The sequence below is a fragment of the Netta rufina genome, assembly GCF_964035555.1.
Source record: "Netta rufina genome assembly, chromosome: W".
Lineage (NCBI taxonomy): Eukaryota > Metazoa > Chordata > Aves > Anseriformes > Anatidae > Netta > Netta rufina.
Genome location: NC_140139.1, coordinates 418,382 through 434,294, shown reverse-complemented (window position 1 = coordinate 434,294; position 15,913 = coordinate 418,382). Strand labels below are relative to the sequence as shown.

The 15,913-nt window shown below is 40.5% G+C and overlaps 1 protein-coding gene across 6 annotated transcripts in view; it reads left to right on the top strand.

Annotated features, from left to right (window-relative positions):
* Window positions 1–15,913, top strand: part of NEDD4L (NEDD4 like E3 ubiquitin protein ligase) — a 140,994-nt gene that overhangs the window by 77,322 nt on the left and 47,759 nt on the right. The gene's annotated exons all lie outside the window — the stretch shown is intronic.

Below are 15,913 nucleotides of genomic sequence, written 5' to 3'. Positions count from 1 at the left end.
ATCCGACTTAACTTTGCTCTCAGTTATGCTTGCATCCCGTGTAATATTTTGAGATTCTAATGTCACACATTACTCAGTTCAGTGTTGCATCAATTGAAAGATTTTTAAAATCAGGACATTCAAATGGCAAATTGTTTGTGTTAATTTCGCTGTCTGAGACCCTGCCGCATAAAGAATTCTTCATTTGCTTTGCTTTAAAAAACAAATACTTGGATAACTTCTAAGGATAGCGTACCCATTCGTATCTCTGTTTGACTTAAAAATGTGCCCTGTAACGCTATAGGAACTAAGACTAGAAATTTTATAATTCTGATGACAATAATGACTTAGAGGTTAGAAAAAAAAATCTTTATTTTTTTTCTTGCTTTTGGCCTTCTGCAAATTACAAACGTGTCCTGTTTATGGTATGCCACAAGTCCTGATCAAAGTACTATACAAGTAGCTTGGCACAACTCAGGAACTGTACTGTCATTTGTATTTGCTTTGACTTTGCTTTAAGATGTCAAAATTCATCCGCTGCTTTTTTTTTTTTTTTTTGTTATAATGGACAAAAGCTGAAGTTTTGTGGTTTTAAGCCGTTCTTAAAAGACCAAGGCAGGAATGAAATTCAAGGGTTTAGATTAGTCATTTGCTTAAATTGCTTTACTGTGCAATTTAACACTGCCCACTTGAGTTCCTAAGCTCAGTGATGCTGTATATAGAATAGTAAGTACTCTATCTCCAGCTGTGAAAACAGATTCACTAGAAGAGATTTTGGTCTTCACTGCTTGTGTGTTCTCATTCTCCTGCGCTTTCTTTCAGTGAAATGTAGTACAGAAAGACAGCTGCTCACTGCAGAGAGGCCATATGATGACTCTGCAGCTTTCTTATAAAAAAAGCTGATCATCTCAAAGCTATTCCAGTGTAACCTTTTTTAGCTCTTCAGTCACTATTATGTGTAGAAATTCACTATTATTCATATTTATGCACAGAATATTCCTAAGCATTCATTAAAAATAAATGTTAGAAATTCTCTTGCCAAAGAAATGCAGGTTTCATTTCAGTTTGTTAGCTAGCAGTGTCGTTAAGTAGTGCATAGTGTCTTTTCTGCCAGCCTGAGACTGTTTCAGCAGGAAAATTTGGAATGCATGATCTCCGCTGGTTTTTCTTCATTTGAATTTCATGTATGCAATACATCAAGAGTTCTGTCTCATACTAGAAATGTATGCCTGATTTTCCATTTCCTATTATCCAACAATAGCTGTTCACAGAGAACCACCGTAACCAGTTATATAAGTAGCTGTAGTAGGTCAAACCTGGTACAAAAGTGTCAGAGATTTACAGATTTGTGCAAGTCGCAGAGATGTGCCCTGTGTCTTCAGCCCGTGCCTCTGCTGTGCTTCTCATTTTCCTAAAGGATATACCCCCACAGTCACTTCTTTGATCCTCGCTGTCGTAGCAATTCACATACCAAAGATGTACTTCAGTGTTTCCAGAAGAGAATTAAGAAATTTGTTCCTGCATGCTCTTAGCTTTAGTTACCATGTGAAATCAATTTAGCCTGCCATGAAGCGTGGCAGTCACGGAGGCACTCGGTCCAAACAGAGCGTGCATTCTTTAGTGCAAAACATTTCAAAAATGAAGAATTAATTGAAACATAAAGCTTCTTTGTGGTGTTTTCTCATATTTCGAGTAAGCCCAGAAGTGTTGTGGGTAGAGGTGATTGGCCAGGCAAGTTGCCATAGGAAGTGTGGGCAATGAAAACGTCTTGCTGAAGGTCTTGCTTTAGTTTGTCTAGGTATAAAACGTTCCTCGGTATGGTGCGATTTCTGAGCTATCCCACAGAAGTTTGGGGATCTCTGAGGCTAAGGGAGGGTGTGCCTGAAGTGTTTGTTCCGTGAAGCTGAGGGGAAAAGCTGCCATGTCCTATGGTTGTTAGAGAAGGAAAAAAAAAAATAAAAAAATCTGGACTCTTCCAGTTAAACAAGTTTGTGTGTATTTGATTGATATAGGGCCTGGGCCTGGGGCTGTACGCAGCAGCTGCTACAGCCTTATTTATCTTGAGTGAAAACATTCATGCGGGCGTCTGCAGTCCTACTGCTACCAAGTGTTTATGACCTTTCAAATATCTTGTTTTAGACAGAAGTGTTTTTGGGCAAGCAGGATGTATTTCATTACAAGTTGTTATAAAATATTAACTAAAATATGAGCTTGTGCCCAACTGTGAACATTTTTATTTGGAAGCATAGTTGGAAACTCTTTTGGCTACCGTGGTATTTTATATGTAATACAATAGACTACTGCTAAGCGTGTATATATGCCATGGCATGTAACAAATACTTACGTTGTTTTTAATTTGGGGTCTGCGAGTGCATATTTGTATCTTCAAAAATCCCATATATTGGACAACTGTGTTAGAGCTCTGACAAAGGCGTCTTTGTTGTGATGAAAAAATGCAAAGCTCCCTGGCAAAATGTTGTAGTTGTAGTATTGAATTATACGTAGCTGACAAACAGAAATGGCAACTCTTGACTCTGCTGGTCTGCATTTCGCAAGTCAGCTTTTTATTTTCCTTCCTACCCTTCCTTAAAAATAATTTGAGTAAATTTTATTGTGAAAGTACAGAGAATCTAATTATGCTCCTAAGATATCAGCTGGGACTGGGGCATCTAAACCTAAAAGAGCAGCTTAGAATAAACACAGCTCAGCCAACACAAGGGGCTGAAATTCTGCAGAGTGTCCAGAAGACTTGGACGTGTGCACCTAAAGACACAGGTCCTGCTCGGGCTGATGCTGCGTGACAATCTGGCGGTTGAGTACCCAAAGTCTGGCTGAGATGGTCTTTGGCAAGATTTCCTTTCTAGAAAGTGGAAGCAGTGTTGGGTGAATATACGCAGTGCACATGGTGGCTTTCATACAGACTCTGTGTGAAGTGGCTAAAAAGTTCATGTTAGGTATGTGGGACACCATGGAGTCAAGGAGCTGGGACTGCTGCTCCTCTGCTGATGCCTCTCCAGAGGCTCGGAGCATCCAGTTCCCTGCCTTGTTCTGCACGTGGTCCTTGGCCATTCAAAACCTCGTGCTTCTGTTGATACCCTGGATGCTGGTGATTGGTTTAATGAAAATGTTTTTGTGTGAGGCCTCTGCCCATCGTTGGGACAGCGGACTTCAGATGTGTCGGTGGTGAGTTCTGTGCTGGATCAGGTGTAATTCTCATCACCTAGAGCAGAGCCAGCTCCTGTGTGTAAAGCTGTATGGGGGAAGGCAGGGCTAGTTACTAGAACCCTTCTACAAAATTAGTCATTAGCAGTTAACAATTGCATGACTGCAGTGCTGGTGCAGGTGAGGACAGACTTCCACAGAATTGTTTTACACTGTATTTTAATGCATTATTATACTGTGACCTAGCACAATGGCTTTTGACAGTAGTTTCCCCCACAGAGGGGATGCGGGCATCTCTGAGCTGTTTTGTTCTGCTTGCCATTTTTCTTACTTTCAGTGTAAGTGCTTGCTGGTAACCTCCTCTTACCAGAGAGATCTTCTGGGAATTTAAATACAGTTATAAGAGGGCAAAATTTTGCAAAGATAGCAATCCATGCAATAAATTGCTACTAGTACTCAAGCTTAGAACCTTGTACCATCTTCATTTAATTTCTATCCCACTAGTAGAGCTGAGTCAAATCTCTTTAATTAATCACATTGGGGATTGCTTATTTGTGTTTGACATTAGAGGAAATATGTCAATGGGATTGCAGAGTGAAGTAGTAATTGGTCTCCATGCTCCCAGTGAAAATTTGCTGGTGTTCAGCTCTGTTACTAGAACAGTATCTAATGCTAAATTAAGAATGTAAAAAAGAAGCACATTTCTGCTCTACCTAGGATTAGAAATGTATGTCAAAAGAATGCAACACTTGTAGTAACCTTTCTCACAGCGAAGTCCTGCAAAAATATTTCTGCCTTAGATGGGCTTGAAATTAATATCAGATATATAAGAACTTATGCTCAGAAATGCAGACAAGTTCCCCATGCAAAGTATAAACAGGCGACCCCTCAGAAGCATGTATTGACAGCAGTTTGTTGGAAAAGGGATTGCAATCATGATGTAGTATATCATGTATTATCAAATAAAAGGGACAGGGAAATGCCAATTAAGTTTATGGATTTGATGTTTATTATTACCCTATTCTTGGTCTTCCTCTTGATGCACAGTGCTCTAAGATGTTTATAGTCCGTGATACGGAAGTCTTGGGATGTTTTAATTCGGCTCAAAAGCAAATAGGGGAAATGCAGTTTTTATTTACTTTTACACATTTTAACAGAACCTTTAAAAAAAATAGACTCTTAAAGGGAAACAAGCTTGTGCTTTTTTAGCTTGAACATTTGCTCTGCAGTCAGTCTCAAAAGCTATGTAGTTTTCAGTAGCAAGGTTCTGCTTTAGTGTCCTCTTGTCCTATCTTAACATTCTTATATATCGTTGCCTCACTGGTGTAAACTATGGGCAGGTCTGCGAGTCTCTTTCCTGAGATGGTATTGAGCCAATAAATGGATTATACACTGGTGATCCTCGCGTGAAAAACTGGTGGGGATTATTTAAAGATAAAATGAAAAAAGCATTTCCATGCGCCCACTCCTCTACCCTCATTCAAATAACCATTGCAAGAGATTTTGTTTTAGGCTAGCTAATCCAGTCTGCTGAGAGAGGGGGAAATCCTAATTTTCCTTTTAGCATGGCACTTCTTGCCAATTCTTGAGGCCATTCACTGGCCTGTCCTCAATGTGGTGTTCAGCACATACAACATTTGTCGTCTTTAACTAGCCTCCCTCGGATGCTTTTTCAGGACCTGAGTACAGTGGTGCTGTTGGTTTGGAGAAGAGGTTTAGTTGCTTCTTGCAATTGTTGAGCCAAGTCTGCCCAAAAAATCCAAAGAATAAACAGATAAAAATGGGACAGATCCTGTTCCTAAGAACGTGTCTGTAACAGTTGACCTGCCTCTCCTGTTTTCACCTGGGTGGTGAAGCACATCGGAGCCGGCACTCTAATCCAGGACGGGATGTGAGGAGCAGGCAAGCACTTGGTCTTGGGGTCCGTCTGCCCCTGTGCCCACCCCTGTGCCCGGTGAGCGTTATGGGGCTCTCCCTGCCGCTCCTGCAGCACTTACTGAGTGCACCTCTGCTTTCAATGCTACAAAGCAAGCCGCTAACAATTTGTCTTTCCTTATGTGCTATTCTTGGTTATACTACTTGCATATTGAGGACTTAGAGATTTTTCTAACACAGAAAGGTGAAGGCTGGATCAGCAGTATTTCTTTCCAAGCTTCTTTAGAGAGAAGACATCGGTAGACAAGTGCTGTGAGAAGTGCTGTGCACCTTGAGAGGCTGCCTTGCCTTCCAGTGCTACACAGAGCTAATACTGCACCCAGCAGTTAGTATCTTTTATATTGCACTTGTCCAAGGTTGGAGACCTACTTCAGGGACTGCTATCTGGACTCTGATAGGCATCTCTAGAACAAAATTAATGCTGCCCATAGCTAGGTGCTTAACATACCTCAAAGGAAGAGGGCTGTGAAATTTGTGTTTCTCTGCTTGCTGCACAAGGGGTGCAGATGGCCATCTAAGGGCCTCAGTGCTGTGCAGGTGGGGACTTTGCTCACATCTCCCTGGAGGGGTGGAGGATGCTATCCCTTGATGGTCACAAATATCCTAACCATTTAGTTAGTTGAAAACTACTTCAAGCATGGATTTATTCACATATAGATATCTAGGTATCTCTCTTAGTCAAGTTTTCAGAGTGAAGAATTGGCAATACTGTCTTTACCTTACCCCTATCCATCCCCAGAGTTCCCTGGTAAAGTATTCTGATTTTACTAGACTTTGTTGTTGGGCATTTTTCTTGCTGGAAGCTGAATCTTGGTATTTCTCTGTAAGGAAACCAAAATAAAACCTTGAACAAAAGAATTGGAAATAACATTTTGATTTAAAAGCAGTAATAAACTATTTGCTCCTACATGGAAAAATTGTGTGCTGAGTCTCAGTACATGGTGATCTCTGTAAAGCTGAGTTTATAAGGCCCTCGATTTACAATGGAAATGCTGACACAGTCTTAACACCGAAGGTGCCAGCCAGAGCAGCTTCAGTAGAGAGCTAGCCACAGAGAACTGCACGTAATAAAACAGATACAGAGCGTTCATGGCTTCTTGCACTACTCAGCTGTTTGAGAAAGGTGATCAAGTAGCGAAGAATTTAGGAATATATATGTTTTGTGACCATTCTTGTTCAAAAAAGCTCTTCTAAATCCAAATATATCCTGTTAACTTAGTTTCTGGATTACATCCCATTGTAAAATGTACTGCTGCGTACATTCATCTAAAATCTGGTGCTTTTGTTGTTTTTCTTTTAGTAAGATGGCATTGGTAGCTTCCAAATACAGCAATTATGTACAGAAAAAGACGTTAATAACATCAGCAGTATGACTGGGCTGGTTTCTGTTGCCAAAAAGAGGAAAAAAATCACCATCGCTGGCTTTAAATCCTCTGATACCATCTACCCAGCCAAACGCGGGGCTGTGTTGTGTGTGTGGAAGAAGCTGATTCTGAAGTTAAAGGCCCAGGCATGTTATCAAAGCACTATTCCTGTTCCCAGGTTCGTGATGTGCCCACTGCTCGGGCCTGGGGAGGGGCCGACACGTGCGCTATTCGGGAAGCGAAAGGCAAAAGGAAAATCTGTTTCTAATTAGATCAGTTGTGCAAATGAAACATGTACTGCACCGTGTACTGTGGTGTGAATTCAGATGGTTTTTGAATTGCTTTGGTAAAAGCTTCGTCTTCCCTTTCAGCCTTGGTTGGCAAGAATTATCCTCCCTGCTCAGCCGCGTTCCCAGGCGGCACTTTGTGTAGGCTGGAGAAGAACGAGAGGCCGTAAGGTGGGAGTTCTGTCCTCAGCACGAGGGACATTCAGCAGTGAGCTTGTATGAGCTCGCTAGCCTTCTTTGCTTGTTGAAGTCTTACATCCTTAATCCTACTACTAAAAGAAATTTTTAGTGGTAAAGATTAATTAAGCAGTGTTTATAATGAAGAGAAGCAAGGCAACAGGAGCCTACTTTTAAACATCAGTTTTAGTATTCAGCAGATTGCTGGAAAGACAGAAATAAAACTCTGGAGTAAGTTATTTTGAACTCTTTTATTACAGAAAGCAAGCCACTTCAAAACTAAACAGTTATTCATCAAGCAGTGAAAATCCTTTAAAACAAGCTATTGGAGGCTGACTAGTATCCTCCTTGACAAAGTTAGAGCCTAAGTTTTACCAAGTTAACATTTAAACCAGTTGGTGTATTTTGTTCCAAAAATAAATTTTCTGCTTTGAGCTGCTTTTAATTTTATTTCTACATAATGTCCTGTAAGTAATGAGCATAGCATATCCACACGTGTGGATAGCAATATTATTTTAAAGGATTATGTCAAATCACAATTATTTAAAGCATTTTCCTATTGCTAAATAAAATTTGAAGCATTATTATTAAAGCAAAGAATTATATTTGTTACATTCTACACATCTCCCTGCTTCTAGTGTAAGCTTTGTGCATTTTAACAGTAATATAATTACGTTTTAGTACATCTGCACTGTAAAGACTTTGGGTTACAAATATGCTAATCATTTAGTTACTTGAAATCTGCTTCAAGCAGGGCGTTATATTACCAGAAGAAAATTATTTGCTTCAAATTCTATAAAAGTGGAAATAAATGTTATTGTTGAAAAGTTAGCAGAATCTCCTTCCCTTTACGTGCACAGAATCTTGCGCTCTCTCCAGAGATCTGGAAGTGGAGGCTGCTGTAGTTGCTGTATTACTAACACTTCAGTATTTTTAGAAACTCTATCAGAGCGTGCCTGCCAGTACACTGAATTATTATAAACACAAGTGAACTATACTTGTTGGGAAATGATTGCAATATATTTGGTGATGCAGCTTGCAGTTATGTAGCAGTGTTTACTAACATACATCTTTCCAGAATTCAGTAATCCGTAATGCAGGTTTCTGGTCCTGGACAGAACGTCTTTTTGAATGTTTGAATTGTGAGAATCACACGGTTTTCATATTTTTCTCTCTATTAAAAATAATAATAAAAAGAAATAAATATGCTAATGCCCAAAAGCATTGCTGAAAGTTGTAGATCGCCGCCTTAATCCAGAAAGACAGTATTTCTTTTGCAGTTCAGAAAGCTTCAGATGGCAAGTTGTGACCTTTTAATGATTTTTTTAAATGAATGATATGAAGCGCAACACTAAAATGTCCTTGGATACAAATTATTTGCATTAGCAGCGTATCTATTTGATATATCTGGTTAAGCACAGGTTGTTGGTATTCTTTTATTTCACAACAAAGGAGATTTTTTTTTTTTTTTGGAACATATTTCTCCCTTAAGCAGTGAATATGCTGTTATGTGGTGAATTTCTGGCCTAATGCATTAGCATGTCTTACAGAAGCTGTCTGTTGTCCAAATGTAAGCAATCTGTGTCATTTGCAGAAATGAAGTCTGATGAATGGGACTAATGGATTTATCCATATATATTCTATCATAGAAAAACGGGGATTTATAAACTATTTGCTAGAATGTGATCTGCATGATTTGCAATATGGTTTGTGCTTTTATCAAACCTATGAAGTTAGTCTGTCATCGTTGTCAAGAGTAGCTCTGGTTTCAGCAAGCAGGAGGATTTTCTGTCTTGAAATTTCCTGACTTGTGACTTGGGCAAGTTGGGGAACACAGCGTAGTGTTAGGGGCCTTGCGTTGTGTCACAAGTCTTCTCAAACACCTCTGAAAAGCCAAAATCTGTTTGAATCCACAACATCCCAGAAACGGGATTCATCATTTCTTTATGGATAGAACAAAGGTTTGCCTGCAGTTCAGTGATTTTAGGCCTTTTGTGTTGGATGAGGAACATTCAATTAACTAGCTTGAGAGCGCTAGTGCTGAAAAACTGATGGACGAAGAGAATGCCAGCGAAATGGGTGGGAGGCAGAGGAGGTCAGACAGATCTAAGGGCTCCTTGTTTTGTCACAACGTCGTGTGGCCAGCCAACAGTTCTATGCTTTTATGTTGGACTTAGTGATTATTTCTGGCAGATCTCCTTTGACAATTTATTGCATGTTTTCTACCTTACTATGTCAGGTTTTTGTTAGCAGACAATACCACAAAGGGATCTAAGGTTTTTGCAGGTGTTAGAACCAGTGTCCCGTTTTCAGATACTTCCAAAATTTTGTTAAACAAGCCCCTTCGGACCTTAATATGAACTATGTCTGAACTATGTCTTTGAGGGAAAGTTGTCCACTGTTGAGATGCATTTTTTTTTTTTTTTACAGTGCACTCAGAGCACATCTCCTGACTTGTAAAAATCAGTTTGTCATTGGAGCTGCTGGTTTTCAGGTGTTCTACACCAAATGTGTACCAATATGTACATGGAGATTGTTAGCTGCTGAAAAGAAAAAAAAATACAAGTTGTAAGGTCAATACAAATAATGGGATACTGAGAGAGAAAGTTAACTTTCAAGTAGTCTCTTTTGCCACAAAAGAAGTATGTGTAAATAATAAATTCATCAGTTACAAGGTGTAGGATTGCAATAGATGCTCTACAAGGCATACTGATCAAGCCATAGAGTAACTCTGGAAGGTTTGTTTTATATAGACGTGTATATATATATTTTACAGTACTTGTGACAGTATCAGCTTTCCCCATTCACATCCAGCCTCAAGCAAATGCAAACCGTACTTTATACTCATTGGGAAAAATGAAAAATAAAACCTGTACGTGTGCAGTGTCTTTATACTGCCGTCCCCACAGAAAACCTTGTAGTGGTTTTATCTTAACGAATTAGTGTTGTGTTATGTTATTTTTTCATATTTAGTTTTCTCTTAAGAGAAATAAAAAACAATGGGGTAGAGAAAGGTTTACATAAAGAAGTTTCTTGTTTTCCCTGTATAAACCTGTAAATACTGTGAATTTGGATCAATTAATTGCCCAAATTTTCAGGCTATATCTGTACACAGAAGAATTTCCTGTTAAATAGCTGTATCTTTATCCTGCAGTAGGACCAGATAGCTTTGGAGTTTAGCAATACAGCTATGTTTTTCCTGATACTAAAAAACTGGTGTTATTTCAATACAGTTTGTTACTTAGAATTACGGCAGGGAAAACTTCATAACCTTACCTTAAGCACTTTGTCTCTCATACCCATGGTAGCCTATGGAAAGGGGAGGCACTTTAACTCTGCCGGGATTTGCAGCCAGGCAGTTCTCCATTTCCAGAGGTGTGAGGGAGGGAGAACCTCGACTCCTGAGGTGCAGGAGGTCCCGAGGTGCTGCATCGGGTTCACAAAGTGTGCTCAGTCGCTGGGAGCTGGCGTGCTCTGCTCTCTAAAGGAGCTTAAAGCACTTGCTGCTTTATTTTTTACATCTGTTTTGGTCAGTGTGTGTTTGTACTGTGACCTGTCGCTCTGCCCTGATGCTGCTCACAAAAAAGCTCATAACCAGTTGGGAATCTGGGAGGTGACAGGGCAGCAATCTGGGGTGGAGGAAGCAGTAACTGGCAAGTCGAAGCCGCTGTTCCAGGCAGCAGTTCAGCGTGAACTCCCTCTCCTGTCCCCAGATTGCTGAGCTGTCTGCCTGCTTTTCAGATTTGTTTTTGTCTTGAGCAGTGAATCACAGCAGTGCTCGCCTGGGCAGGTGACATCAGTTGGATTTCTTGTGCCGGATGCCAGCCAAAACAGATGCGGGAAGAGGAGGGAGAAAAGAATTTGGAGTCTTCAGTTTGCAGCGCCAGCTCCATTCTCCATGGAGCTGATGTGTGTGTTTTCCCTGTGCTGTGTGCCTTTCCACAGCCAATGCTGTCTCCTTCTCTCAAGTTTCTGAGAGCTCAGAGCTGGAGAGCACTCTTTGCTGCCTTTTGTTAGGTCCCTGAATTTTATGGGAATTAGCATTTCTGACCAAACATTTGCAGCAAATATTTTTGCAGTCTCTGCCCTTCCTGTTTTTGTTTTGTTTTGTTTTGTTATAATCAAAAGTAAATATGTAAGCATCAACTCACCGTGCAGGATACAAACAAAATAGATTGGTCACTAGTTTAAAAAAGTAATGCACCGTACAAACCCTTACTTACGTTTTTTAACTTTCACACAGAGAAATCGTATCACCAAATACACTGTTGTTTGACTGCAACCTAAGTGAGTAATTACCCACCAAAAAGACCTTACAGGAAATATTTTTGACTGAGCTAAATGGACTTGTAAAAATGGACTTGTAACTATCTTTTTCTTAAAGAATTAAATAAACCAAAGTCACCTCATCCCAGGGCACTTCTACAGAATCACAGAATCACAGAATCACAGAATTTCTAGGTTGGAAGAGACCTCAAGGTCATCGAGTCCAACCTCCAACCTAACGCTAACAGCCCTCCACTAAACCAGGCAGTTCTCCATTTCCAGAGGTGTGAGGGAGGGAGAACCTCGACTCCTGAGGTTCTAATTTCTCTCTGGCAGTTTCTCCTCAGTGCCCGAAGAAATAGCAGGTATTGTGTTCTCGGGTCGGATACATGTGGCATTTAGAATTCTTACAAGGTATTTGCTGCATTTTCTCTTAACGTTAGGAAAATCATTAAAGCAAAAATATTACTTCGAATACTGCCAAGCGTAATGCCTTCTCGAACATAAGCACTACTGGGATCAGACTGTTGAAAGAACTTACTTAGTAGCTTTGGAAAATTTTGCCTGAATAAATGTCAGCATGCTTTCTGTGCTGCCGTTACTGCTATCTCATTTCTCTGCCTCCTGATACTTTCCCCATTCTTTTCGTTGTCGCTGTTCTCTTTTGTTTAACCTCGGTCTACGGTTCTTCCATCAGCTGCATACCTAAAGGGCTGCATCATGGTCCAAGATAAACATGTTGATGGCTACTAATGTAATATAACTGAATACTTGGGGAAGGTGCTTAATGTGACTTCTGATCCCTTTCATCCCTGGCAATTTATAGGACACTCACACATCATTCAGGAGGAACAGGGTTTTGAAAATGTCGCTGGAGCTCTGGTATGCAGTCTTTAAACAAAAGCTTGACTCTACAATTTTACTGGGGCTTGTTTAAATTGCAGTTTTCTAGAACGTTGCTACGGAAGATGCACCTTCAGCTTCTCCAGAAAGAAAGGTGACCAAGCTTTGTGCTGGAGGAGCCGTGACTCTGGTAGCTGGACACAACAGATCTGCTCTCAGTGGGAGTCGTGGCTTGTATAAATGTTAGTTGTTTGCCCCTACAGCTAAGTGTTTTTTAAGAGTTCACAAGGGGTCAGATAAACATTTAGTGGCTTTCAAAACCTGTCTCTGGTCATTTGAGTATGTTGTGTTATGTGGTCAGGTTACAGCGAATTTCAAAGCACTGCGGGGATTACTGGTCTTTCATACTGCCTTGAACTGTTTATAGTGGCTTTATGCCCAGGTCTATAGCATGCTTAAAGAGAGTACCAAATAGCAGGAATGAGTCTGTCTGTAGAATGGAAAACTGGGGACTTTTCTATCTCCTTGAGTTCTATTGTTCTATTTTACTGCTACTCTGACGTTGGTACACAGCGGTGCACGTATTCAGGTGAACAAGTTGAGGAATGGTACTCGGTGATAAAGGAATCCTACATCAGCACGAAAGGAGCTCTGTGTGTGACAGGTGACTGAAGGCATGCTTATTTGTGAAGAGCTGGTTTTGCACTACTGAAACGATTCTTTAGCCGCAGATCCCTACTTGTACATTACTTTTTATTAAAAAGTAGAGAGTCAGCAAGTGAAGGAGGAAGAGCTGCAGAGTGAAAAATCAGTGGTTAGAAAATGTACAAAGAATGCCATCTTGTTTGCTTGCATGTATGCATGCAGAATATATATACACATTATGCCTTGTGATAACGATGTCCAACTAATCCTTCTATTTTCTGAGCTCCTTATTAAAATAGCAGTTCTATTCTTGATAGATTTTGAGAGAAATATTTCTACAATAGAAGAGAAAATATTTGAGATAATTAATTATGACTTAAGGATTTTCTTAGGTTTGTCCACGTTCAGTTCCCATAGAAGTAAAATATTCTTGGTGTTTTTCAAAGGCAGCTGCATTCCAACATGCTCTAAACCTATCATCGACTTCCTCCAGACAAATCTTAGTGTACAGTTAAGACAATAGAGGAAAAAAAGACTGCTGTCATACTTTTCAGCTGTTTTTTCCAAGAATAAGCAGAAAAAGCTAAAATTTTAGGAGGAGGTTATGTCAATTTTTAACATTATTTGCTACCCTCTTGGTAATCTTTCAGCACGGTTGCAAGAGTTATACGTGCGTGTTGCTTCCTGAGCTCTTGTATCTCAATTGCTGCAGTTGTCCAGGATGTTACAGGGTTATAAACGGTGGAGTTTGTTGCAGTGAGAACATGAATCCCTCCAGCACACTGGAGCATTTATACTCGTACAATGTTTGGCTTTTCTGTGGGTTATATTTCTTAAGTGCTTTCTGCCAAGAAAGAACATGCATGCCAAAAAAAAATTGGTCATGGAAGGACAGGTGTATACTGAAACCCAAAAGGCTGGATAGAAGGCAAGACTGTTATTGGTAAGGAAAAGAAACAGAAAGGGAAAAGTAGGACTTCTTAAGCAAAAGGTAGAATAAGGAGGTTAGCGAAGAGGGGAAAAGGAGTGGTAATAGAGAAAGAAGGTAAAAAGATCTGTGCCATTTGAATGGTTCGTATTGTCTGCAACACAAGGCGGTATTAATGAACAATTTGCCAGCTAATTATACTCTTTATAATTGGCTTAATCTGTGCACCACTGCAGAGTTCCCCAAGCCTGCCTCTCGTGATTACCATTATTAGCAGTTCCCAGCTACAGTTGTGATTCATTTCAGAAATCCCCTCACTATGGCTCCGTGAATTACTGGTTTCTGAAGGGGAGTTATCTGAGCAGCAGTCCTTGACAGTGAATAATTTTGAAAGGAAAAAATACAAACGCTTGCTGGAACGCAAGGGCTGAGTTTAAATAAAATAGGCAGTTCTGTGGGGACGATCACAGAGTTCTTGTCTTGAGAGTGCCAAGTCCTGCATTTATGCCAGCTAACTTTAGGCACCTAGCTGACAGAAACGCAGTCCTTGGAGGCTTTTGTTTGTCATCATTAGGGGTCTGCCCAGATGAAAAAGTTCATTAATCCAACCGAGCTGCTTCTCCTTGCTGACAGAGGGAGCTGAAGGCAGCTGCCCTTCTGTGCTGGACATCCATCAGCTGGAATGAAACTTGACCTGGGTTCTCATTCTTCTAGATCTCTGGCAGTCTGCATATCTGAAAGAAAAAAAGCATTTCCCTGGCCCTTCATTGGAGCACATTGCAATCCCCAGTTGTGGAATCTGATACTTTGTATTTTATTGTATTTTATACATTTTTGTGAAATGTCATAACGGTTTAGTCTTTTTTCTTCACATAATCTCAGTAGAAGTTGTTGGTGTTTTCTCTGTCTTATGCTGCATTTGTTCACCATCACTTTTCAGCAACACAGCTTGGAACATCAGAGTCCCGCTGCATGTACGTTACTAGGTGTAAGGTGAGGAATACTATCGGTCAGTCGTGTGTGGGGTCTGCTGCACGAGAGCTGTGTGCTTGAGGTATACTTCCGTGCATCCTCTCCAGGACCAGCCTCTCCCAGGCAAGAAGCAATAAAAAAAAAAAAAAAGAGTCTGAGCAAATGAAGAATTTTGGGGCCTCTGAGAAAGCTCCAAGCAGTAAAGTCCAGTTGTTTGGGCTTTGGAGAGAGACCAGCATCTCTTCCTTGTAACAACCCTTCTGCTGTAAACCTGGCTGGATTTTGCTCTGACTTTGGTAAAGTTAGCTTCCTATCTAAAATGTCATTGTTTTCTAAATTCAGTACTCTTTTTTTTTTTTTTTTTTTTTTTAATACACAAGAATATAGAATTTGAATAAATTTTTCTCTGTTGGATATGAGGGATTGTGATTCCCTACTGAATCCTGTGCAGTCTCAAACATGCACAGTGTGAAAAATGTTTTGGTCCCTTTTTTGTACCAGTGGCAATACGTATTTAATTTCAAGAGCACAACAGACATTCAACTTTAGTGGCTCTAAAAAATTGTCCTGGGTGACCCAATCCTTTTTGGTCTTAGAGTACTAATGGATAGGACGGTGGTAAATTGCTGAGTTATAGTGAAGCTTCATAGTAAGATGACTTCATTTTTTTTTTCCTGTTGTTTTTTTCATCTGTTCCTTCATTTTTTATGGAACAAGGGACAGGAACTGTCCTATTGCGTTCAGTTTCTTTGAGACTTTCTGCCCGTCCTTCCCCTTAAGCACAACAACTCTGCTCTTCTTTTCCCAACCCTCTCCCGGCTCAGTCCTGTGCTGAGCATCTCTCAGGCACGGGCTCTGCTCGCACCGACCCGCAGAGCTGCCTGTCCCCACGCAGAGCTGCCTGTCCCCACGCAGAGCTGCCTCTTCCCGGAGGCTGCGAGCAGCGGGTACCAGCAGGTAGAGAGAGCTCTGGGAGCCCTGGTAGAGGGAGGCAACAGGAGCCTGTTTCAGCACTCCTCTGGCATACGCTTAACTACAGGAGGGATCTAACAAGGAAGATGTTTCAGTGTAATGTAGAATACATCTTTAACTTGCTGTCTTTTCTCTGGCATTGTCCAGAGTTTTGGGGTGGGTGTTACTCATATTTCAGTAATGTATCAGATTTTGGTGTAAGTGCTTGATGGCTTTGAGTGGGTTTAAATAAGCAGTGGCAACAGAAGACAAATATTTTAAAATTTAAATATTTTATGCTTATGTACTACAGCTTACTTAATCCATTTCATTAAGGATCTAGTTGTCATGGTTGTCCATGCTCCCTAGGAAATAGACTTGTCTCGCTCAGCTGTGGCTGTTAG